Source organism: Amyelois transitella, chromosome 4, assembly GCF_032362555.1.
Source record: "Amyelois transitella isolate CPQ chromosome 4, ilAmyTran1.1, whole genome shotgun sequence".
In the NCBI taxonomy this organism is placed as follows: Eukaryota; Metazoa; Arthropoda; class Insecta; order Lepidoptera; family Pyralidae; genus Amyelois; species Amyelois transitella.
In genome coordinates this window covers 9,769,921-9,793,966 of record NC_083507.1, presented here as the reverse complement: position 1 = coordinate 9,793,966, position 24,046 = coordinate 9,769,921, and the positions used below count along the sequence as shown (strand labels likewise).

Here is a 24,046-nt window from a genome sequence, read left to right as displayed (position 1 = left end):
TGGGGTTTTGTGTTTTGTAATGCAGAAATTTTACACTTAGCGACGACTCATAGCGACCATTGTAAACAGGAGACACATTTCTTTGTCTGCAGTCACGATATGCTGTGATCTATAAAAAAAATATTAGAATCTGTAAATATCCTTATAACAGCTCCATCTCGCAGATACAATCGTTGACAAATTGCCATTCGCGAGATAATGACTGTGTTTTGAAACAATATTGTTGTTATGTTACTCATTACCAAAATATACCTACAGTAAACCAAACGATGCGATACTATAAACAGTAAAAAAATAAACTGTACTAATCGGGAAATATAAATAAACATGATTAAGTATATAATATTACTAACTTGTTGCACATTTAACGTGCATTAAGTTTAAATAAAAAAGAAATAATGTTATACAATCAGAACAGACCTAAGCCATTCAGATAAAGTTAGTTTCATTATGTCTTGGCCGGGATTCGAATCCGAAAATTATGTTTAACAGGCTCACTGCTGAGCCACAGAGGCTGTTAAAAATAACCATTTTATTCATTTGCTTGGTAAATAACAAAATAGTACCAACATCAAAGGCCAGTTTGCTAATAAGGCACTAATTAAGACACAACATGAATACCAAAGTTTAATTTGGAACAACCGAGCCTCTTTAGACATTATTGCAACATTCCGAAGAATTCAAGATGGTATGAACAAACCAAACCTCGTACAAACAGTACAGTCAACCAAGAAATATAATAACAGGTTACGAACACGGACAGATAGCAATAAAATAAGTTCTTCAAGTTAAACAGGACGTTAAGCAAAAACTTGACTATGTAGCTACTGTCTTCTGTACAAAACAGAACAATCCCATGTCGTGCTTGTTTCCCATTCGAGTAGACTATAAGTTTCCACTAGTTACGATACCAACACATCATTATCCTTTTGATTTCATCTTCACTCATCACTCGCGTCATGGAGATTATAGGCGCAATAATGGCATCTAAAATTTTGTAAATTTTTGTGACGAAGAGAAAAGCTTTAAAATGCCGCCGCCATCTTTGACTTTGCTTAATCTTAAGGAAATTGATGTACCTTTCTGATCTTTATTTTTAATTAATCCTTTATTGTAAAGATATATTATTGAACAGTAAATAATATTGCTGAATATACCATCAAAGGTTAACGTGTCAACGTAGTAAAACATAACTCAGTCATTATCGTTTGCGACTGTTTTGAATAACAAATTAACAATGTGATGTTGGCAAATAACTTTGCTGTGAATCACTGTTAATATATTGTTAAGATGCTATCGCTAAAAAGAATACAATCTAGGAGATGTAAGTACACATCCCGGACATTCAGGATGTATTAGCATTCATTTCGATACCTCTCACTTCGTAAAATAGTTTCCAACAGGTCTTCCATTTCAGTTTAAGTTTCTTTATTTTTCAATATTATAAAATATTGACGACGGTATCACTTATTGACGGCAAAGATAACTTATACTTAAGTATAATGAAAGTACTATTACCGGTGCTAAAGCGCAAGTATAGAAGCGGCGGAACGAAATACTTCATTGTAATTTCAATCATTGAAGTCTCAACTGAAGCATTAAAATTTGAAAATTTAAAACTTATATAAGCTTGAGTTGTTGTCGCCTCTTTAGGCAGGCAGAAGACTATATATCCGAACAGTGATTTAAAATAAGAACGGTTAAAACGTTTTGTTTAATAAAAATAATGATTAAAAACACATATTTGTTACTAACACACGAGTATTTCATAATGCTAAGCTACAATAAGTAAAAGGCGGCTCACCTTGCTGGCCATACTTTATTGGGATTAAGGACAGATCACAGTGAAAACTAGTATTAATACATAGTTATTGCATTCGGAAGGTTTCGACCTCTGTCAATGTGAATTATGAACTTTAAAACATGTCCGGCCTCAGTTTATAAATAACCCGCAAAAATAAAAATATATGTTACTAGAGGCCGCCCGCGACTTCGTCCGCATGGAAACCCGCGGGAACTCCGGGATAAAAAAAGCCTATATGTTATTCTGGGTCTTCAGCTTCCTACATACCAAATTTCATCGTAATCGATTCAGTATTTTTTGCGTGAAAGAGTAACAAACATCCATAATGACATCCATACTCACAAACTTTCACATTTATAATACTAGAGGCCGCCCGGGACTTCGTCCGCATGGAAACCCTATCAATCCCGCGGGAACTCTGGGATAAAAAGTAGCCTATGTGTTATTCTGGGTCTTCAGCTACCTACATACCAAATTTCATGGTAATCGGTTCAGTCGTTTTTGCGTGAAAGAGTAACAAACATCCATACAAACTTTCGCCTTTATAATAGCAGTAGGATTAGTAGGATTACAAATCAGATTTTTAAAAACTAACTTTTGTCCCATGCTAGGAATGTTCAGAAAATGTAGAAGCAATTAGAAAAAACATTGCTCCAGCAGTTAAGTTCTAGGCGTCACAGACAAATAGATAATAAAGTAGGTATAAATATGGTTAAAAAAGGAGAAAAACAAATTCATTAGTAGATGGAGATTGGAGATAGTATGGCGGCTGTATGGTTACAGGTTGCAGGTAGGTTAAAATGATTCACTCTTTTCTTACTAAGATCAAGTCATAAATATCACTCTGAAAGCTTAACTAAACTGGAATACAAACCGGAATGTGTAAAGTCTTAACTTTACAGTCGTGTACTTTTATTATTTTATTTTATTCAGTATTGGATTAGGCATTTGTCTTCCATCTCACTTGATGGTAAGTGACGACGAAGACGAAGATATTACATGTCTATCCAAGAGATATCCACTGATTCTATACTTATATTACTATATACTTTTGAATGTTCGCGGACAGTACTTGTCGCGGAATATATGTACGCAGGCAGTTCATTCCACACTTTAACTCCTCGAACCAAAAAGGAACTATCGAAGTGTTATTAAGATTTAGTGTTTTAAATCTCACCTTATCGTTTTGGCATCTATAAAATTATGTCCAGAATCTAATACCAAAGACCTGGAGTAATAATGGCGCGCATGCGCCGATCTTGGGGTCCGAGGCTTCTTCTTGTACCTCTGTACCTTTACCAAATTACCCCTTACAGGCATTTTGTTCTATCACTCACGTCATAACGGTTATTTTTTGAAAAAGGAATACAGTTTAGAATTGTTTTTGAATCCGCAAATGATATCGACGACCACGTCGTCCAGCGATTCGAGTCACTTTCATGCGACAAAGAAAACAATCGGTAAACAATAATATTATTGTCATACTTGTCATGTACACAGGATGTTCGTTTTGTTTAATATTAAACATGTACCGTTATATATAAACTATTTTATTTACCTATCTGCAGTTGCAATAGATAGTAGGTATTGAATATTGCATGCTTAGACAAGCAAGAGTTTTGTAAATGCCATCGTTAATCATTGCCTTTTAATGAGAGTTTATTTAATCCTGACACCCTGGTATGCCAAAAGTTTGATCTGACCTTGCTTCGATGAGCAATAATATTTTTTATTCTTAGGTTAATAATGTGATGAAAGTTACTAAATTTAAAAATTTATATAGGTATATAAACCTTCTCTTGCACGTCATTACAACTACTTAGTACAGTCAAGTTCATTGTGTGTGTCAAGTCAAATCAAATGCCCGTAATAATTAGACAAGAAATTAGACAAGAATAACACTGAGCAATATTTGGCTAAGAATGCAAAAGTATATCTTGGGATTTTATGAAGAGTCTTAATAGCAGCCTGTCAAGCTATACGTTTGAAATAAACTACTTCTCAAGTAAATACTCTAAGAGCCATCCAGATGAATGTGTTCTTCGGTTCTTAAAAATCTTTAATAAGTTTAAAATAAGCATAATATAGCAACTGACATATTATTATGTGATTAATATTAACGAAGTGCAAAAATATAGTAGTTTTATAGTGGTTAGTTAATATAGTGGTTGAACTGGGGTAAACAATTGGCGTCTGTCTACCCCGTAAGGGATAAACAGGTGATATATGAATCAATTTATTATGTGATCATAAGCTTTAAAGGAGAAAAATAATGTTTTTTATTAATTAATGTTCCACATATTCTTAAAATGTCATGCATTGATTGGTTAATACGTACGTTGGTGTGAAAAACATCACCCTGTTAGTGTTATTTCATGAATGACTACACTTAAATGGAATATCGAAGTGCGCATGATTCCAATATGCAGTCAGTGTTTCCACGATGTATTTCTTTGCTACATCAATATGTACAAATAATTAAACAATAGAAAATGTGTGTCTTTATTATATAAAAAAAAATGGGGTTGGATAACAAATAGTAGTAAAATAACTTAGTAGAATAAAAGTCTATTCTCACGCATGTAAGCTATTACTTTACCTAACTATTTTTGACAATTGTCACAGCAACGGGAAGAATGGGAATTTTAATTTAACGTAGCTGCGAGTTAAAGCCATTTTATTGGACATGAAAACAAGCATCATAATTTCAGTTTCGTAACAAACAAATAGTTGCAAGTTGCAACTCATGTCACATGCTGTAGAAAGCGCAAGGGATTTGCATTTGGTACTGGTTTCTTGGTGAGTCGCCTTGCTTCCTGGTTAAAGGATGCATGATATGATATTTGCCATTGCAATTCATAGGTAAATTTTTTCAGATGTGAAGAATCTTTTTATGTCCATCATCATCATACTTTCATCATTACTTTGAATTATTGACATCAAATGTAGGCTAAGGCTTTTTCACGCAATGTTTCTGTGAAGTCTAGATTTACAATGGATAAACTATCGTAATACCTGAACAAATAACCTTCAAGCCTTTAAAGATTTAATTTTAAGATTGCCTTAACATCTAATTGGTTAAGGTCAATAAATAAGTCTGAAGTGAGTAATTAAATGTCTAGGTTGAGAAACGATTAGTGTAAGTTATTTAGTTTTTTGGTCGAAGTAGTTTCAATATACTTCTTTACGTGAAATTATTCAATTTGTATATAGATATCACACTTTTGATTATGTCTATGAGTGATTTAAATAGATATTTTCTGAAGGTCATCGTTCATCATAAACACAATCCTGAATTCTATCCCGTCTGACCTTTCTTTTGCAGAGAAACTTAACTTACATACATTGTATCTATGGTAAGATATGCAGACGCCTCAAGGATTCCATAAATGTGTGTGTTTAAGGGAGGCTAGTTTATTTGTTTTAATGCAATAATTAGGGAGTATTATTAGTGTAGAATACTTGAAATGCAATTTCGTCGATCTTCATAAAAACACACTTCCGTAATTATGCTTCGCAATAATAATTAGACAAAACATATTTTTTTGAACTCGCAGATTTTGCGGTAATTATGTTGTGTTTTTATAAATCATTTTGTGGTAATGACCATGGTCGTTGTGTTGTGGGTCAGTGACAGTCAAATAGCAGCCATTAACTCATGTAAAATTTTAAAATAATTTGGTATTGAAGTCCTTAAGATGGAATTGAGATTGAAATAGTGACAGGTTGCTAGTAGCAACTTGCTACCCCATTGCCTAAAAGATTAATCCCAAGTTCATAGGCATTCTCCGCTACGTACCAGACTAGCATGAAATCTAAGACATTTTGTTTATTGCCAAATTCTCAAGATTATCTCAATCGAATCAATCGAAGAAAGAGAACCAAGAACTTTATTAAATTAATATAAAAAAACTCATAGAACGCAGCTCAAAGTGATAATAATGAGAATCTGAAAAAGGGATACATTTAGGAATAAATATTTAAAACCGTTACAATAAGACTGAACAAAAATAGTAATCTACGTGATACCGAAAGGAGCCTTCGTCGTACCCATTCGGTTGGAACTGGAACTAAATCGTACCGATGCGATTGTATGCAGATTCTTGTTCGTGGCGCAACGGCAGACATGATTGGAATTACCTAATATAGCACCGTGACTGCAATGTGTGCTTGCAAGTCTTTAGGTAAGTACCTACGGCAAGGGTAGAAATATCTATATTAATGGTAGAAATATGAATTCGTCATTTATTAATTTCGGATTATAGTTACAAATTGATGTTTAGTCATCAATCATAAAGTATTTTTGAGTAAGAACAGTAGACCAACTGTTCTTGAAAAAAGTGGTATACAAAAATATCTATCCCCATCTCTAGTCCAATCAACTACTATCAAACTGTTCAGCCAAATTATTGACAGAATTGAATGTTTATTGCATTCATGATGTCTGAATTTAAATTTTAACTGATTTGTATGACCAGTTGTAGAAACTGATGCTAACGCGTCCACTTTGGCCTTGATAGCACGTGATCCACAATTCGATTGCTTTTAAGTAAGTATCCTTTTATGTTTGCTCTTTTAATATAATTTTATACATTTTACGTGACTGTTGGTTGAGGTCTTGTGGGCTTAATGTGTACGTTTTGTTTATTTTGGCTCCAATAATAAATTGAGAACTTTAAATGCCTCTTTAATTATATTTTCAACTTATTTTAATAATCACTAGCTTTTCTGCTTACGTTAATTTAGAGAATAAACAATGTTACTCCTGAAGGTGTTTTCTATCTCTGTGCCAAATTTCGTCAAAATCAATTGCAAAATCGGTTGAGCACTTTTTGAGTTTATTCGTTAAAAATATACAAAAATACAAATCTTTAATTATTATCATTACTGTGGATAAAATTACGTCTCATTAATAACATTATTACTTACTTACTTAATATTATACACTGGCCATAGATAATTTTGCATTATAAACCTGTTATATTGCTGACATCCTGCTATCCTCGCCTCAAGGCAGATGGCATGTTCATCCTTCGACTTGTTCGTGATTCAGAAGATCAGGAAAGACTGTCGCGTGATGCAGTTGTTATTCAAGTCATTGATTCTAAAAGTGTTTTTTTAAACGTGTGGCATTGACAGCGAAATCGGAAAATACGTGGAGCTTGCCTTGGTTCGGTTTACGCGTTGGAAATTTCTTATTTGAATGTCTTGCAGAATATTGACAGTAAATAATTTCGAAATGGTACTAATTCCGAAAATGAATAAATTGACTATTAATTCTCGATACGTTAGTCGGTGATTATTAAAAAGAAATATATGAAAAAAAAAACTATTTAGAAAGAACTTCAATTTGCAATTGTCTGGTAGAATAGGTACTATCATTTTTACGAAAATTTCAGTGTTCTCTCTTTAATTAGATTTAAATTACGAACAAAGACGAAACGAAATGCAATACAATCTAATCAATGATGTCACCTTTGTTTTGATTGGACTCGGACGCAACATGTTTTACCACTTTTTTTGTCGCAAGTAAATATTTATAGAGCTAATGTTGGAAGCTTATCCAAAAGTTTAGTATATACATGCAAACAAAATATCATGCCTCGATCCCGTGCTTAGGCTGGCAGAGAATAATATGACGAGTAAAGCCATTGACTTTTAATGACCGTTCAAAAGCAATATTCTTTCTAATTTTTGCAAGTTTTCGGTCTCATCCTCTGCTGCTTATAAATATATGTTTTAAATACTTATGCAGAATAAAATAAATGAGGATGGTTTTAATCTTAAAAAGAATAACCTTTAAAATTAAAAAAAAAAACTATTTAAATTTGGTCCACTCTGCCGGGTTTTATTAATTATTTTATTAATTAATTCCCGCGCTGTATTGCACTAGCAATTCTTATCAACAACGTTTATTTGTGCTACTGAAATTTATTGTAGTGCCTACAATTAATGATTTTTATTCTTACGTTGGTACATAAGAATGTTCATGGGCCCATGAAGACCCGGTCATTTTGGAGTGCGTTCATGGTAGAAACTTATGATTTTATCTGTACCGTACCTATGTTTTCAAAAATGTCAAATATTAATAATTATATTTAAGTAAATAATTTTATTTGTAGATCTTAATATTATTGATTATTTATTATAAGTATTTATATTCAATTTGTGTAAATAAATTATATATTTTTTTCAGCGTCTTTTTATCATCATAATTGAGAAACTTTCGTTGCACTGTTTCACTATTATAAGGAGCATTTGTTCATTGTATACCGAGCTGCAGTGAAAGGCTACACCCGACAGAGGTCACTCTAACTTCCTCAATTTTTATACTTTTTGCCATCCGGATTTCGTGTTCGAGCATGTGACTTCTAAATTTATACTTTTATAAATATATACTTATTAAAAAAAAAACAAACTATCACAACGTTATATTTGATAAATATGTTGGTGACTGGTTATTTTAAAACCTTGTGTATAATTGTACAGAAATATACACATTTTATTCTACAAATCTAATAGAACTAAGATTTGTATAAGGGAGTCAATTTCATTATATATGACTAATTAAAAAACTTCAGTAAGATCCACCAGATGTTTGTCCTGGTTGGGCCCTGTACACAATTGAACATATACTTCTTAGTTTATTCACGAAGCGACTCCTGTCTGATCTCCAACACTGTTTTAATCCAGTTTGAATTATGTTCAATTAGGCTTTTTTCCCTTTTTTAAGTGACTTAATTTACGATCGTTACGAGAAAAAGACGTTCGTTGACACCACTACCATGGTACAGTTCCAGTTAAGTTCAGTTCCTCTTAACTGCGCAGCAATAATGCCAACATATAAATACGACATCACAATTAATATAAACATACTGAATTTAATAAAATTTGATTAAATCTATAATTATAACAATTCATCACGTGGTTTTCTCAGGTTCTATTGCATGGCGCGTGGGACTACAATCTCAATTGTTCTTTGGATCACTGTTCAAACCCACGGCGCCCCCACTGAACTCGAAATAATACTTTGTCATGTTTATTGTGTTTTGATTTAATTACTCACAAGTTGAATAACTCGTGTTACGCAAACTAGCGACATTGCCTCGATTTTCTTGATATGATAACGCAAAAATCTGTTGGAGGTTAAAAAATTAGATGAATATTTGAAGTAACGGGTTAGACTTTATTATCTGCTGGTAATAACGGCATGACTTATTATTTATAGTTCTAAAACTAATCTACAATCTGTGTGATTATAGAATACTTAACTAAAAATCGACTAACGACGAAGACTAAAGTTAATTACTGTTCATTTTTGAATAAAACGTGAAAAATATTTCAAAAAAATTGTATTAAAGCCTTGATAAAATAACACTGCATTATATAATCATGTTCTTACAAAAAAAAATCATTCAACATGACTATCTATTTAAAGCCGGAACGCATAGAAGATGTTGTTTAAAATTAGTCATCCAAAATTCAAATAGTAATGATGACGAATCATCATCATCTGTAAGGTTACGTGGGATCCTTATTAAAGGTCTTAAATACCTCACGGAAGCAAAGATCCGGGCAAAACCTAGTCAATAAAAACGAACTTATTGTTTGAGCATGCAACGCATACATACATGTATTATATTTATACGTGTATTGGGGAGTTAATGAGATAAACTTAATGTAGACCTTGCCCTAATGCCGTGCATTGTGTGATGATAAAGTCAAATCTTGTAATCGTGCCCACACGGACAAAATGCAATACTAAGAGAAAACACCAAAAGGCTTGAGATTTTATATATGTATGTAATATGTAAATACTAGCTATCGTAACTAACTAACGATATAAGTTTTTACGCAAAATTTCATGAAGACCGGCTGTGGTTTTGACGTAAAAGACGGATAAACACACCATAACATTTATAATATTAGTATGGATTCTTGCGAAGTATATTGTCAACATTATCTTCCTGGCGTCCGTTCTCACCGAAAGATATTATTATAATGACACCTAAAATCATAGATTAGGTAATTAAGGTCTCGCGAATAAACCCAAATAAAAATATAATGTAAATTTTTTCATTCATTCATTTTTTCTTTCACTATCTTAGAATATTTTTTTTTACTTGCATCGAAGTGAAAACTCTGTGTTTTCTTTACTTTGTGCTTTTAAGTTACAAAGTATTCATAACGTGACTCAATATAACTCGAGTCGGCCAAGAGAAGGCAAAGGCAGCCTTGAATGCTTTCATTTGCCATTCAGAAATCTTAAGAATTTCCTGAATGGACTGTAGGGGTGATATTAATAATGTATTTATTTTTTGTATTTAAAAAGTAGCAATACACAGATTAGCTTCGTGGCGTATATGCGTAAGATCTGATATCCAAAAGCATAGTCAATATTAATTCAAGAATCGAGCCAAACACCGCGAAAAAGAATTCGCTTAATGACCAATACGCCACGGAGGTCGTCTTTTGAAATCGTTGACAAGCTCAAACAAAATTGGAGATACAACAACATAAAAGTAAACTCAAAACGCTATTGTTAATGACCCCTGCCCTGACATACATATGTAGCTATTATTGACAGTTTTTATTTTCCAATAGAGAATAAGTGGCTTTCTCCAGCCTTTGTCAAAATATCTCTGTTAAACATTCAAAGATACTTATACTAATGTGCATCCCATAAGTGCAAAATATAGGCATTAGAGTAATAATAATTGAAAGCAATAACCAGTGATTGTGATGCGGCATTCTTTTGTTTTGATAAATTAGAAGTTTCAAGATCTCTTTGGGTTTTTATAGAGGTAATGAAATGTAACGGGAAGTTAGAATAGGATTATTTGTCGGTGCCTCTCTTAGTTAAATTTTATGGCCGCCTGACCGGCATTTTGATGTCCACTCAGTAGTTGTGATCACTATGTCGACGTATGGTTTTTTTTTTTTATTTTCGGATCAGCCTATTGCGTTATAAAGAAAATCTTAATACTCCCTACTCTCATAATATTTCATGTATTATCCTTTCTTGTTAAATTTGATTTGATATTAAATCTGATAGGAATATCGATCTTGTTTGTTGCATTTTGTTTCTTTCTCTCAAGAAGCAATACAGATATGATTTAATCTCATCGCCTGCACTACAAGACATCTGGCCTAGACACTGTAGAGCGTTTAACATAGCACTTAATAACATACAATCTAACCGTTTATAAAGTGTCAATTTGTGAAATTATTGGATTTGAACCAACAACAGCATTCCGCCGCATTACGTCAGGAATGGCTCGCAGGCTGCAAACAAATCAGTTGAGTAAGGTTGCAATTGCGTTTATACGGAATGTCGCCACAATGTGTACCAAATACCTATCTACATATCAGGTGTAGTAGTACTACCTGTACTTACAGGTAGTACTACTACGTACTACTGCACGCACTTGCGTACCTACAGCCCTATAAGAAGAATCCGACATCTTAGCAATTCTTACGAGTTAAGTACAATTTGTCAATATTAAATGTATCAATACGAGTATATAGTTGTGAAGCATAAATTTATTTATTTAAACTTCATTGCAAAAATACAAATGTATAGCACAATTGTCAACCATTATGTATGACACTGATATTAACCTTTTGCTTACGGACAGTTTTTGGAAAAAGTGCCGGCCTAACATAAGAAGTGGAATAAGAAAGCAATGAAGAACGTTTATGTGCATAAAGATCTGTTCTATGTGAAATACATCTTGAGATCTTAAAGTAAGAAGTATTTTTGGGAAAACTAGGCCGTTTGTATCCACATTGAAGAGCCCTTTAAGCGTGTTTATCGGGGAACCCTAGTCCTTAAATCAAACTGTAATGAAAGACTAGTTTATAATACTGTAGATCTATACATGTTTTGCTTAATTAGTAATTATTTTACCTGCAATTGTGAAGAAAAAGTAAGACAGCAAAAATGCGAAAAGATTGACTCACAAAAATGGTCATCGAATGATTGATTATTATGGTTGGTTAACGGTTCGTCTGAAGTTTTAGGCGGTAACTGCTATCGTATGGTCAGTGGCCAAGAAGTGACTAATGTAGTGTAGGGGTAAACGAACTAGGTGCGTGGGAGTGAGTTTCGAACTAATGGCCATTTTGTTAAATTTAAACCTATTTTCGCAGTAACAATGCCGAGTAATTGGGTTCACTTTATGGCATGTAGCTAAGTTCAGTGAGCTTGCTACTGCCTTTTATATAAACCTAAAGATAAAGAAAGTCAGAATGTGTTGCATCTAGAACTAACTTTTTGAAGTCGGTTAAACGAATGTCGTCTCGTTGTAATGCCTGTGCAGTGCAAGGCCATCGACTAATGAAAACGAGAGCTAACAGTCGTGACAGACTGACATTGTGACTAGTTTCTATTTATTGTCTGCTGTCAAAAGTTTCAGCAAGTTTATAGACTTAAAATATATAGATGTATAATCCAAACTAATATTATCAATGCACGGAAAGTCAATCAAACAGCTGGCACGCATTATATTTTTTCTTCGCCTTGAGATGAACAGGACCTGTTCTAAAGTACCAGCATCACACACGCAGTTACAACTTACAAAAGCTAGTTACACTATGCCGTGTGGTTCCCGGCACCAATAAAAAAAAGAATAGGACCACTCCATCTCTTTCCCATGAATGTTGTAAAAGGCGACTAAGGGATAGTCTCATAAACGGGATTCATCTTTAAGGCCATGGGCTAGCAACCTGTTACTTTTCGAATCTCAATTCTATCATTGAGCCAAACAGCTGAACTTGGCCTTTCAGTCTTTTCAAGACTGTTATCTGTGTTTACGCCGCAAGGGATATAGACGTGATTATATGTATGTAATAACACTCAATTTCTGATAAGTGTAAGAACAAAGTAAGGGCGTTACACTAGTCGACAATAGCTTGTCGTCAGTGACAAAGAATTTGGGCGCGGAGCAAGTCACGCCTCCTGCCGATGTCGCCACTCCACACAATTGAATCGATTATCCCGAAGGTGGTAGAGATTTAAATCGATTAATGTGGATCACGTTATCGTGATATTCCGAACATTCTTGCATGTAATTAGATAAAGGCTGAGGTGAGTTAATTATGTTTGTTTTATATTGGCTAATTATTTGACTATCATAAATTTTTTTTATGCTTTACATTATAAGCTTATTTCTTTGTCACCTTTTTCGATATCCATGGGAAAGATACGTAGTGGTTCTATTCTTAATGCCGGAAATCACTCGGCTTATAAGCTGTTTATATAATTATTTTAGTTTTTAATACCTTACTAGAGGTAGAAATAAATTACCTATATCTGTTTCTTTTTCCAGTTTCTATTCACACAACCATCAAGATTACTAAAACCAGTTACTGTAAACAGTTACTTTCAACTCCATTATAGCACTACCTATCGAAAAAAAAAACGATTGATTGAAACAAGAGCGTATTGCATAAGGAAATGCCACATAGTCATAATCGATACTATCGATTATGAATCGATACTAACCTTCAGCCGGCGGTTACCGAGTTGCAAAATGCAATCACTTCCGTTTCAGATGACTGTGCCCTTTGATGAAGGGCTATGGGCGTGCATGATATTTGACAATGACCAGATGGATTGACCGTCAGAGGTGTGTATGGAAAATGTTGTTAAATTGATTTGTTTTTTTTTTAACTTTTGAGGCCTCTCGATCTAGGGTGTAAAATTTCATAAGTATACTCGTATATAGTTACTTTTGTAAAATAATGAAACTATGGTAATGAAAATATTATATTAAATAATACCAGAGAAAAGTATCATCATATATCATCAATCATCTGATTTAGCATATTTTGCTTTTGAATGTTTTTTTGTAGTTTAAGGCAGAATATAATCCAAGGATTAAATAATCAGGTGGAAAAGTAGAACTAAGTATCCATCTAGCAGCTAAATATTATGATATTCGGCTCTGTCTACTCCGGAAGAAATAAAGACGTTTTATGTGTTCTCACATAGATAGAATAAAATGATAACTCTGCAACCTCGCATATTTTGCACATTCACAAAGTCGAGTTACAAAAAGCGCCGCGTGCGCACGTGCGTTGGTCTCACCGTTACTTCCCGCCGCTCGTCGGAAGTATTGTACGTGATTCTTCACTGTTCATCAGGTTTATCTATAGTTTAGAATTACGTCAATTGAAATTCGCAAATTGTAATCATTTAGTAAGCCTTGAGTCAGTTAGTTCGTATTTCTACTGATTATAAGCGAGAATAGCCTGCTTCCGGATAAAGGTTTGTTAACAAAAAAGGATATTTTTCATAGATAATATATTTTCCCAAAAAAGGTTACTGCTACATATGTTTTCAAAGAAGGAGCAATCAATAAAAACAGATATTTGAATTCCTAATAGATTTGCCAACTGTTGAAAAACAAATCGGGAATACGCTACGACAAAACAGATGTACAATTCTTTTCATGAGAGTATTAACAGTCAAAATACATAACTGATTCATAAAGTATCAATTGTTCAATGTCTATTTTTTATGAACAGATGGCATGTTAAAATTGTAAAAAAATATTTCGAGGAATATGAAAAACTATGAAACTTAGCCGTAATTGTTTACCCTATGACATGAAAAAGTACACACAGCTGTACTAATAAAGTTTATGCAATTGAGTCACTCAGATAATTAAGCAAGTTTTATTTATATTACCTACTTAAAAAGTCTAATTACATACATACATACATATGGTCACGTCTATATCCCTTGCGGGGTAGACAGAGCCAACAGTCTTGAAAAGACTGAATGGCCACGTTCAGCTATTTGGCTTAATGATAGAACCGAGATTAAAAAAAGTCTAATTAAAGAAAAAAAAATGAAAGAAAGCAATTTAATTTGTTCCAAACAAATTCTAAATATTTCAAGACGAAGTAATGTTTTCAATCTTGACGGAACCTTATCAATATATATGTTTGTGTGTCTTTAAATATTTTTTTATCCACTTTATATAAAGGAGAGTATACATATATAGAAATAATTCAGAGAATATACATAATAACAGATTACATATGTTTAGAAATTGAGAGTGATACGTGGGAGGTAGACGGCCGTGAGACGACGCCCAAGGCGCTCCGGATTCTGACAGCGTCGTAAGAGTCGCCTATGTATGTAGGCATGTCAATTAGTTTAGTAATTATCATTATCCTGAGTTCCGTTCATAGTTCATGTCAAATGTTAGTGTGATAAGGACTGTGTAAATTTTTAATGGGCTTGGGTAAGGCTTATTCTAGAATCGTTTTGTTGTTTAAAGAGGCGTGTGTAGGTAAACAAAATAAGGTATTTAACTACCACGTTGATAAATATACTTGAAAATTTTCATAAAGAGATAATATACCGATCATTTATATATACTTACGAAATTCCATTTCCTTTATTAAATGTTCCTTACCTGGAAACAAGAAATAAATAATGTAAGTACAATTAGTATAAAAAAATAAAAAAAAATATACAAATAACAATACCAAGGACTAAGTAATTCAATTAAAAGTTTATTTAACTGAACACATACCTATGTAATACCGCCGTTATTTCATCGCACAATAAACCACGAGTATAATAATTAGTACTCAATTATTTTTTCACTTTCCTGTCTCGAAAATAGATACCAACAATTTGGCAGCCTCGTACGCAACTATACAACCTTCAACACCGCTAATGGTATAGTTTATCCGGTCTTAGATCATAAATAAGCTATCATTAACCATTATTTGAAAGCTTACGGAGTAATTCAGAAAATTAACTGCTTGAAATAGTGGTACGCGATGAATAGAGAAATTTGTGTACCGAGAAGCATTTGTAGAAATATTGAGACACCTGTTCATGTGTTGCTCAATTTTTAGTTGATCTTTGACTTTTATTATTTTTAAAATAGGTATGCACTTACTTTAAAAATAATAAAAGTCATTGGTACTTCATGTGAATGTGATGTTGCAGACTGGACAAAGTGGATAAAGAAAGCAGATTCCTCGTCCCGAAAGTATATTGTATCGTATATATAAGTCGTGAGAGAAAATAGTCAGGAATAGTTTTTTCGGTTATTAGATTTTGGATGCTGAATCATTTTTATAGAAATAAAAATTAAAGCAAAAATTGATTTTATAATAGAAAGTTTGAAATTGAATCATGCGTTGATGTCTTTTGAAGCCGCGAGTACTTGCAAAGTTGTTTTTAATAGATTTTTAACTAAAAATTAAAAAATATATACATTATATCGTCGTTACCGTAAATCTATTTGGCGCCACTTTATTATATTTCCGTGTCTAAAAGCTTTTGTTTTTTTTCTATGAAAGTCTATTTTCGACCGAACAAAAAGTAGATTGTTCTATTATCGACGAATCTCGTAATCTGAAGTAAGCGAGATTTCATCTTCCAATACAAGCTAACTGGAGTTCAACGAACTTTCAAGTAATCCTCTTCGCACGTCTGATCCGAGAAGACAAAGAGTTTTATTTTGCACTTAAGTAGTTATGTCTTGTCTTGTCTAAAATTATTCTATTGAAAAGTACGAATGGAAGCATTAAATTTTTACTCTTTTTCTAAACGTTGCTTCGCTAGCTTATAATGAAGTTGTGTTATGGAATTTCGTTTTATATTAAACGGGGTAAAATATATATATTTTTTTATTTCGGACGAATAATCAAAGAACAATTTTAAGGACCCCTGGGCCCCGAAACACTTATGTTGAGGGTGCAACCAGGAACACACAGAAATCAAAGAACAAAAACAAATAGAATTTAAATAATAAAATTAAATATAATTAAGAACCTTAAAAAAACCATTAAAAAGAAATAAAAATAGTATGAAATTAAAACCTCTCAGAACAAAACAGATTCTTCTTTTAATGACTACTTAGTGTTTAAATACGAATGTTTAAATCAATTATCATAGATTTCTATACTGAACACCAAAAACTGCACACCTAAGCAAGCAAGAAGAGAAGATTATATTCTCATTTTCATTAGCATATTTACTTAATAGCATATTCAATACTCAACCAACATAATATTGTATAGGCTCATACACCTGCCGAAGAATTAATCGATTAGACATCGTTAAGTAATCGAATGAAAGTACATTCATATAATACTTTATTGATTTTGAAAGCTACTCAGATTTTATTGACTGCTCTCTAATCGGTCAAGTGGGTGGTATTTTTTTAAGTGCTCGTATATAAATTAGACTATAGGTTGAATTCATTTAAAGGGAAATTAAAATAAGAATCTCAAATTTAGTTGTAGGTCCCAACTTTTTATAACGGTCAATACGAATATGTTACATACATACATATAATCACGTCTATAACCCTTGCGGGAATTAGATAGAATTGCGATTCAAATAGTGACAGGTTGCTTGCCCATCGCCTAAAAGAAGAATCCCAAGTTTATAAGCCTATCCCTTAGTCGCCTTTTACGGCATCCATGGGAACGAGATCCCATCAAAGGCACTATAAAAAAATTAATTGAAAGGGAAAGAGATGGAGTGGTCCTATTCATTTTTTTATTGGTGCCGGGAACCACAAGGCACGTCACAAAACGAGAATAATACCGAATAATTAATAAAATATGAGACACATTAGGCTCGGTGATTTGCAACAAAACAAACAAGTAGTCCAACAAGCTCGACCAATCAATCAATCAGACAAATTGATTGTATAACAGCTTTTGTGCATTCACACGGGTTATGTAACGATACTTTCTATACACATTTGTAAATAATCTCATAGTGTCTTCGAGTGGTACCAATTTGTAGATGGTGTATTGTTTAGACCTGGCCGAGGCTCTGTGTTAACCGAAAATGAAAAAGATACATGTAAGTAATCATGTATTTATCCCATACCGTGTAGCCAACAAACTCGAAAAGACTGGAAGGCCAGGTTCAGTTATATACTCGTAGCTTAATGATAGAATTGAGATTAAAATAGTGACATGTTGCTAGCCCATCGCCTCAAAGAAGAATCCTAAGTTTCAATTCAATTCAATTCAATTCATTTATTTGCTTAAAACATGGTTATAAAAGATGTCACAGTAAATTGTAGTCCTAATACATGTTCTGCTTAAATATAGCATGCAAATATTAAATATATTACAGATTATAATTTCTTATTAATTTGTGCTAGAATAAGTGTCAATATTATAAAATCATGTCAATAATGTCAAAATTCCAGATACTAGGTCCATAACAATAATAATAAAATATATATTTTTTTATAATACTAGTAATGTCTATAGGTTGCGTCTTTCCAAAAATTCTTTTACATTATAAAAACATCTTTCTATTAGCCATTCTTTAATTTTTATGTCAAATTTCTTTATTGGGAGACGTTTGATATCCGCCGGAAGGGCATTGAATACTTTGATGCACATCACATAACAGCTTTTCAAATATAGAGCTGTTTGAGGAAGTTTCGGTAGAACTAGTCTGTTTATTAGCCTTTTCCTTGATTCACTTTTGCAGCTCTTTGGCAGGGAACGAACTGTTGGTATACCAACTACGTACGGTATGTAGGTTCCTATAGGCAAAGAAGTAAAAACTGTACCTGGAGGGAGTGTCGCCAGACGTGTCAGAAATAAGAAACATATTTTTTATGTGAAAACTTCATAGTCACGCGATAGTGGCGTAAACAAGTGCTGGCATCGTGTACTTGCATTTAGCAAGTTTCACTATCCGCTGAAGATGTGATGCAAAATAACGTCAGTGAAATCGCAAACAAGAAGACAGGTCGTGGCCGGTAAATATGGAGGTTACAGAATGATACCACGTGTTCGTTTTGATATTCCATCATTATTATTCAGGCCTTCCTTCCTCCTGGCCTTATTACAATTTGTATCCTCACAACTCTGGAGAGGAGCCCGGGGTATGCCTTTGATCATAGACCCTGGATTGGGTGAGTCAGGTTTTTACACGAAGCGACTCCCGTCTGACCTGCGCAACCTTTGCAGGGGAACCTAAACCGTATTGGATCGATCATTGTTACACATCCAGTTCCCTGAATGTGCAGGTTTCCTCACGATGTTTTCCTTACCGTAAGAGCATCGGTTAGTATTTAAACTAATGTAATTAACTTCGAAAATAGTCATTAGTACATGGCCGAGGGGGATTCGGACCTGTACCTTTATGCGCGACACGCATTATAACCAGGCACATTACCGATTCGACCACCGACGCTCAGCTAGATTGATCCTGGGAGTTGAATAGAGAATTGTTTTCTTACTTGCAAAACCGTATTGTGAGTTGCTACGCTACTATAATTATTTAGACATATGAGATAATGTAACCTTTCTATACCCTCTTTATTTTTGATTGAGGCTCCGCGTCGTGATCTGTTCATCTGCTGCATTATGTAAAACTGGAGAATATGTTGTACGTCCTTTCGCATGCTTATAGTAATTGCAGCTTAGCAATATAAATTTATAGAGACTTTTATCTGGGTTACGTTGTTTAACTATAACATCATAAACACTAGTGAAGGAGATTGTCTAGATATTAATTCCAAATTATTTGGTATTATCTAGGTCAGCCTTTTCAAGTTGAGTTTCATCCAGGATCTGCCTACTGTGTTCTTAAACTTACATACCTTTTATCTGGCGAGTTAAATAAGAAAAGACTGATTTGATGCATCTGATAACAATATACAAAGCTTGTAGAGATATATTGGTTCCAGCAAACTATAATAGTTATCCACATTACTCGTAAAAAAAGTTGATTATATAAAATGGTACAGCTTTTAAATAAAAAAAAAAAATAATTGCACCACCCATGTAAATAGAATGAGACAGGTGCTTCAAGCTTTATAGACAGGTGGCTGTCTATAAATTTAATAGTTTTAAGAGGCAGAAGAGAATTGTTATTCAAAGTAATTATATTGGCAATCTCTGTACAATTTTCTAAACATTTAATTGTCATTTAGTCTCTCTCGAGTGGTTTCTACGTCGTCCATCATTGCTGCTACAAGAATGTATAGTGACTATCACATTGCTTTACGCACAGATCTTTATGTCTTGGTAATTTAAAATAATTTCAATGAATTTGTATACGTTGATGTCCTGTTCACTGTACAAGCAATTTATGGATACGTAAATGCGAATATGGTCGCACTAACTTGCCAGCGAAAGTGAACATTAACAAGTTTTTCTGAAACTCTTTTACCGTTTATAGGTACAGCTATTTAATGCGAACTTTTTCATTCAGTTATTTATATGATGAGAGCAAAAAGGAGAAAGAGTGATATGCTTTAACAGAAGTGATGGTATAATAAGTCCTTTGTATCTGTCCCAAGAAGGTTCGCCTTTACAAAAAACGGACCCGGGTTTATAAGTTCCATATAAGGTTAGACATAGGTGTATTTAATAAAGTTGACCCTTTTAATGTTTAAAACAATTAATACAATGTTGCGTTAATTTACATAAACAGTAGGTCGTGCGGTGAACGCGTAATGTGCGCCATAATTTAATATGAATTACATAATGGCAGTGATTATTTGCAAATGGACGATCGTCTTATCTCCAATTTATTAGTCAGAATGTGAATGGTAAGGTTATAAAATAATTGAAATATGGTTTGACGTGTTAATACTTAATGTCGTAATATCCAATTAAGGTCAGGATTTGGACTTACATCTTTGATAATTTCAATTCTTAGATTTTGTAATTCGTACTTTCTTCTTGATAGTACGTTAACTGCTTGCTGGCTTTATAGATCAGGATTCTTTAGGTCAGGCCAATGGCCTCCATTATACTTTTCCAGCAATTTTGATACATTTATCCTACACTGCGCTATAGTCGCTAACTACGCTATGGATTTATTTTACTCTACCACAGCAACCAATAGCTGATTATGATATTTCGGTCAGTTTTCATTTTACGACCTTCATGTCTCTTCGCTTGCATTTTTGCCCACTAAAGTCCATTTTTATTTTTATATACTTACTTAATACCTACTAGTGTTAAATAACTTGGTACAAATGCGCCGAGCAGCCGGCTATCAATCGACTGGAAAAGCAGACCTCCATATAGGGAGCGCGCAGTTTTTGTAGGGACTTTCAGATGTCGAGGAATTTGAAGCAAGTTGCGAAGTTATTTTTTTCTACAATTATATAAAATCTTTTGATTAATGCGCTGACGTAATGCTAAGCTATAGAATTAGCTAAACAGGTAAATTAGATTTACACAATAACGATGATTTTTGTAAAGAAATATAAGGGATCTGAAACAGGGACTAGGATTGGTATATATGTACGTACATTTTATACCGATACGCTTATTTCACGGAGAAATAGACAAATATAACGTTTTACACACTTGCCAAGATCCCTGCACACTTCTTTTGCTTTATCGATATTTATAACTTTCTATTTAGATTCTAAAGATTGTTGAAATTGGTATAGCAAAAAAGCAAAGATATTGATTAATTTTGCACATAATACTTTAACTTTAAAATAAAAGAGTACGATTGTCGTTTTCATAACAAAACCTGTAAATGATATTATGACACTGGTCAATTGAGCGTGCTCTCGATTTTCCGATATCCTTTCACAATTGCGCAACGGAATGTTTGGGGAAACTGCATGCTGACTGCATTTCAGAAGTGGGCGAGAGTCTGGATTATGTAAAGCGAACAGGTTCTAGTATGTGGGTCGGTGCTTTCCACCGCGCCATGCCTCGGCTCGCCCGGCCAAATGATATTTCTTGATGAAATTCAACAAATTTCTATGTAGAATGAATGTATATCATATTCGTATGTAAAAACGAAAAAGACTAACTCACTGATCATGAAAACTACTGAGCCGAAAAACATGAAATTTAGCAGGAAAGTAGATTGTAATTCGGAGACGTCCGTTAAGATAGGAGTTTTGAAAGTTCCATTACCTGTATAGGGAGATGCAGGTTGGTATGAAAATGCGTCATTTTTAATGTTGTACACATGAAATTATAGCTTTAAATTTGCGGTTAGTCAAAATTTATAATTCAATAATTGGATTTAAAAAATTGCCTTTCTCTTGGGGTGAAATAAAGGTTGTAAGTTTGTGCCGGTTTGAACTACCCGTTAACAGAGTTTTGAAGGATACGCAAGGATTTAGAGAAAAGAAGCAAAATTTTCCGACTGGAGAATTCATACTTTCACAGTATCCCACGGTATTCTCCCTTGCTTGACATTAGAAGTGAAGGTCGGCCCTTTGAGTTCAATAGGGCATCGTGTGGTGACTTCGACAAGCTTTAATGAACCATCCTACTAAATAAGATAAGATATCTCAAAATTTCTTGTTTGTTAGTACAAAATGTGTAAGTGTCTTTAGCTACCAATTAAGTAATCTTTGAAATGTTTTTTAAATTGGATTGTTGAAATTTGTTATTTTTTTTTCAAAGTCCTTTTTTCAAAACACGCCATGGAAGTGCGTTTATTCTGCTGTATGTTACTTGTTTAGCATATAATGTCATTATATTGTTACTCATTTTCATAGTAGGCATTTCTTTGAGCCTTCCCTGACCCTGTATGACCATGATTCAACAGAGAATGACAAGCCCTGTCGCATCCCTGATGACAGTTCATGGTAAAACATTCTCTAAAATATCTCCAAAAGTTGCCTGGAGGATATATTATGTTATAAGGCCGCCTTTTACGCATCACCTAAATCGATACATTGTCTATTATGTTTTTCATTTATTCATTCCATTGGCCGAATATAGAGGTTTGCTTACAAAATTTATAGAAATATCTCACCGTGAATTAGTACTACTAATTACAATTCTGCGTAATATACTTAGCGGCATAATCGCACGCGTGACATGGGAACGCATTCTTCGCTTCAGCAAAACAGCGGAGTGTCACGTTTGTCTGGCCTTGACTATTGTGTGGTGATTGTTTGAGAGAGCATGGGGCAAGGGCGCCCGCGGCCGGCCTCCGGAATTGTACCATCATCGTGACAATTTTGGCGCGATTGAGCGGAAAGAGGCACAGTTTTGTTTTCAGATTTATAATCAAAGCGTGATATTCAAAGATAATAGACGGATGCCTCCGGCCTCTGGCATTGTACTCGTATCATAATCGTGACAATTTTGCCGCGATTGAGCGAAAAGGCGGCCCAATGTATTGTTTTCAGATATATTGAATGTCAATTGCCAATACCAAGGGAAAAAGACCAAGACGATGGTCTTACTAAGTGAAAACGTGGTAACGGCTACTTAAGATCGAAATCATTAAAAAAGATTGCTTTATAAATTCCAGTGATCACGAATCCAAAAAATAATGAAGCGACTAGAGAGAGGGAGTTTCTCTATATATGTATGTATATCGACTCATATGCGATATCATCATACTGCTGATGTTGCCCCATATAGACATTAACCATGTCTAAGCAAAAAAAAGTGTAAAAGAAACCAACGTCATTGTCTTGCTAAAAACATTTGAAGCTTCATCAGATTGTATTTATAGTCTTACATTTCTGTACGTTTAAAAATAGAAACATTTAAAATTTTCCTAATTTCAAATGGAATAATTGCAATTGATCAGTTAATTTTTTATCCAAATGCTCTACCGTGGCCAATCCTCTCACGATTCAGTGGTAGTTCCGAAGGTCCAAGAGCATCAGTGCGTAGTTAAGACATTGAAAACAAAATGGCGATTTAGAACAAAGCCTTAATGTGAACAAAATTAGCAATAATTACCCTTTGAACATAAACATCACGGAAAAGATTCTCAGTTCCGCCGTTTTTGTTATCTGTCTGCATGTAATTAGGGAAAAAAAAATTTGTTTTGTGCGTTATGGTGATGGAACAGTAAAGTACGTGTATTAAAAGTTACGAGAATAAACATGCTCTTTGACTTTACCTGCTAAATAGATCCATGGTCTAGCATTTACGATTATATGTAAGTTAGTCCCGGCGTACTCATCTCTTTGGAGAGGTGCCTTATAGCATTTATAGGTACGATCCTAGATTAGGTGTAGTTCCGTCGAACTTAATGTACTGTATAAAGCACATATAAAATCAGACAAATTACTACATAGTATAAAACAAAGTCGCTATTTTAGTCTGTTTGTCTGTATGCTTAAATCTTTAAAATTACGCAACGGATTTTGATGCGGTTTTTTGTAACAGGTAGAGTGATTCAAGAGGAAGGTTTTTATGTATAATTTTTTCCGAATTTTGCACCCGTGCGAAGCCGGGGCGGGTCGCTAGTTATTATATATTACGGTTAGATTCTCA

The 24,046-nt window shown here is 33.7% G+C and overlaps 1 protein-coding gene across 1 annotated transcript in view; it reads right to left on the bottom strand.

Moving 5' to 3' along the window:
• Positions 1 to 24,046, bottom strand: part of LOC106140884 (uncharacterized) — a 52,921-nt gene that overhangs the window by 15,220 nt on the left and 13,655 nt on the right. The window lies entirely within an intron of this gene.